We start from the raw sequence: 3,492 nt of genomic DNA on the forward strand, positions 1-3,492 counted from the left end.
GACTTCATTATCTGCGCTGACTCTAAAGTGTTGTTATAATGTATTCATTAGTCTACATGTAGAGAGAGTGTTCACTGAAGGGTACTCAAGTGTGTACAATTTTGCACGCTCCCTATTTTTTTATAGGCACTTGTATACACTATATTCAATAAAGTGTGCGTGTGTGTGTGTGTGTGTGTGTGTGTGTGTGTGTGCCCGTGCACCTGTCTGAACATTGCATTCCTGTTCATAGCTAATGCTTAAAATTACAGTAAAAACTGAGGTTGACGCTTCTTCAATACAGAGACAAATTTACAAGTGAAATAGATTATGTGGGTGTAACGTAATTAAAAACACAATTAAATCAAAATACAAGCAGTGGGGAGAAATGCACTTGTAGAGCATCATTGGCCTACACCTGTTGTTAGATTATAAAAGGGAGGAGAGGAGGGACAAGTTAATATACTAGACTTCAGTTAGATTTTTCATATATTTTGCAGCTACTGTTCTCAGAAAAGATGTCTCCCTGAACGTTAACATCATATTTCTATAAAATACTTGTTATGGATGTTATCTTGAGGGTAACTATAGAACATAATACTAGTCTGTAATGATGTAGTTGTAAGCTGAGTCTCAAAAGAAGTTATAATAATGGACCTTTTTCAGTGTAGTTGTCAAGGATAAAAAAGGTAATTTTCTAGATTTTTTTTGTCTTTGTTGTCAATAAATTTACTAAAAAAAAAAGAGCAAAACAATTGATCTCAATAACAAGTACATTGTGTTTTCCCAACCCTGACGTATCTTCCCTCTGTACTGTAAAGCCCTATTGTTCTCCAAACATTCATTTAAAGTTTTTAGTAATATTAACTGTGTGAATAAGGTTGTGAGATAAAGGCCACTCAGAAGCTCAGGTGCTTTGTCTTTTCTGCTCATAAACAATTGCATCAGAAAATAAAGACCTCTGAATGTATAGAGTATAAAGTTTGTATTTAACTCACTGGCCTCTTGGTACAGTGTGACTGTTCAACTGCTCATTAAAACAAAGGTCTACTCAGCTAAACACAGGCAGCAACTCGGTGCATTTAGACATCTAGAATTGGTCATTGGAAAAATGTTGCCTGAAATGATGAGTCTGGATTTGTGCTGCAACATTCAGATGATAGAGTAAGAATTTGTCATAAATAACGTAAAAGCTTGGGTCCGTGCTGCCTTGAACTGAGATTGCTGTAGACAGTGAAATGTTGCAGGTGATATATTTTGGCACATTTTGGGCCTTTTAGCATCAGTTGCCCAACTGAGCTTTTTTAAATGCCACAGCATACTTGGAGTAGCCTACCTGAATAGTGTTGCTGACCTTGTCCATCCCACACTGTACCTGTCTTCTGATGGCTGCTTCCTGCAGAATAATATGCCATGCCACCAAGCTCTAACCATTTCAAAGTGGTTTCTTTGACATAATAATAACTGAATTAAAACAGACTCCACGGACACCAGATGTGATTCTAATAAAGCACCTTTGGGATGTGGTGGAATGGGAGATTTGTATCATGAATTTTGAGATAACTGTATGATCCAGACATTCCAATATAGACCCCAAAAAGTCTCCAAGGAACATTTCCAGCACATTGTTCAAGAATTAAGGAATTATTAAAGTGTCCGGCCAGTGTGTATGACTTCTTTTCATTCACAGAGTTTGAGTCCAGTTTGAGCCAGTGCACTTTTTGGTCACCTTCATACTCTAATGCACAGGTCATCCAAATTATTCTGGCTATGGATAATAAATGGGACACCCTCAGCACCACTTACTGCTCAGTGGAACAGTTTCTCTAAAGTCGCTTTCCTCTTTGCTTCTGAGGACAGAGAAAATATTTTCTGCCTCAATCATTTTTTTTAACTTTGTGCTTTGTGATATTGTATTTATCATCAACGTGGTAGTTTAAAAATAATGTTTTCAGTTGCTATAACAAAGATAAATAAAATATGTCTTATTAACCTTGACTAGGTTTTTTGTAGTTTTTTGTTCTCACTCACCCAGCTACACCCACACAAGGCCCAGGAGAAAACTTGGGGTTAGTATCCAAGGATGCTTCAGCAAGTGGGGTTCAAACGGGTAACCCTGAGATTACTCCAGCAACTTGTTTATTTTCCCATCTCAGTCATCAGCTCCTGCAGTGCAGGCAGCATAATGCCTTATTCGCCTTTTCACTTCATTATGAGTCTTCTGTACTTCTGTTTTAGTGAATAAGTGTCATGCGCCGTGGTGCGCGGGCACGAAAGGATCCAGGCGCAGACTCCGAGCTAACAAAAAGACACTTTAATAAAACAACGAAAGGCGACCCGGGGAAAGTAGAGAGCAAAACAGAAACTAAAAATCCGGGGAAACAATGACACGAGGAAGCTGGGATCGGGACGGCGGGGGGCTGCAATAGAAAGGGGAGATGATTACTAGGGAGCCAGGAAGCGGGGAGAACATATCAGGACTGAGTTAGAGTAGGGGCTTACGATAGAACGGAACCGTGGGAGCTCGGGAGGGAAGTGTGGCAGTCCGTGGGGGCAGGAAGTCCGTGGAATGGCGAGTGGGCCAGGTGAGCACCGCGAGATCCAGTTGAGCCGGAGGACAGGCAGGTAGCAGACGCCGAGTAGAAACCTGGACAGAAGTAGGCAGGTTAAACAAAGTTCCAAGCAGAAGAGAATGCACACTTTTCGTGGAAGTCTGGTTACCACTGTGGGGATGACTACGGACTGGCGTGGAGCATCCGTCAGCGCCGGATTAAGTGGATCTCCGTGTAATCACCAGGATGGAGAGCAGGTGTGCTGGTGATGGCCCAGCCCGGGGGTGTGGCTACCCGAGCATCACGCATTCCACAGACACAGGACCACGGACCATGACAATAAGTGTCTCACTATCAGCTGATGGGGTGATGTTAGCGTCTTCTGTTGCCCCCCACTCCCCCTCCAGACCGTCTTTGTTGCACTTTGTCTATTTCCCACAACAAAAGGAGCCAGCTGAGGTGGTTCAGGCATCTAACTCTGATGCCTCCTGGTTATCTGAGGTGTTTCACGCATGTCCTACCAGGATTAGGCAAACCCAAGACAGACTGGAAAAATTGCATCTCTCTGCTGGAGGAGCTGGAGTAGGTAGGTGGAGAGAGAAAGTTTCTCTGCTTAGACTGCTACCCAAACCTGACAGAGAATGGATGAATAGAAATATTCTTTAATATTGTTTTTCAGATGAATTCATGGTTGGTTTTATTCAACAAGACTTATGTAATCACCAGAATAATATCTTTTAGCATTAAATTGTTTTCATCAGCATGTTAGGATATTAGTTTTGTCTCTAGCATAGTTACAGTAATAACCTTCTGACACACACATATAAATTCAGCTTGTTAGTGACAGAAACGGACATCTTTTTTGGTTAAGCCTGTGTTTGGAACTGAAACTCTCCTGAGTTTCCAGCACACACTGTCTGTGACTGTAATTATGCAAAATAGGTCATTAACTTAATAAACA

General features: G+C 41.4%; 1 long non-coding RNA gene across 2 annotated transcripts; it reads right to left on the reverse strand.

The window, feature by feature from the left end:
- Positions 1 to 2,278: 2,278 nt before the first annotated feature.
- On the reverse strand, positions 2,279 to 3,154 carry LOC113013639 (uncharacterized). 2 transcript variants are annotated; one of them, XR_003270846.1, is made up of 3 exons: positions 2,701 to 3,150; positions 2,482 to 2,626; positions 2,279 to 2,399 (listed from the first exon to the last, which is right to left on the reverse strand). It is a non-coding gene; the product is annotated as an uncharacterized LOC113013639 (long non-coding RNA). The 2 variants fall into 2 exon arrangements; XR_003270845.1 differs by having other exon boundaries at positions 2,279 to 2,626; positions 2,701 to 3,154.
- Between the last annotated feature and the right edge of the window lie 338 nt (positions 3,155 to 3,492).

The sequence above is a fragment of the Astatotilapia calliptera genome, chromosome 20, assembly GCF_900246225.1.
Source record: "Astatotilapia calliptera chromosome 20, fAstCal1.2, whole genome shotgun sequence".
Lineage (NCBI taxonomy): Eukaryota > Metazoa > Chordata > Actinopteri > Cichliformes > Cichlidae > Astatotilapia > Astatotilapia calliptera.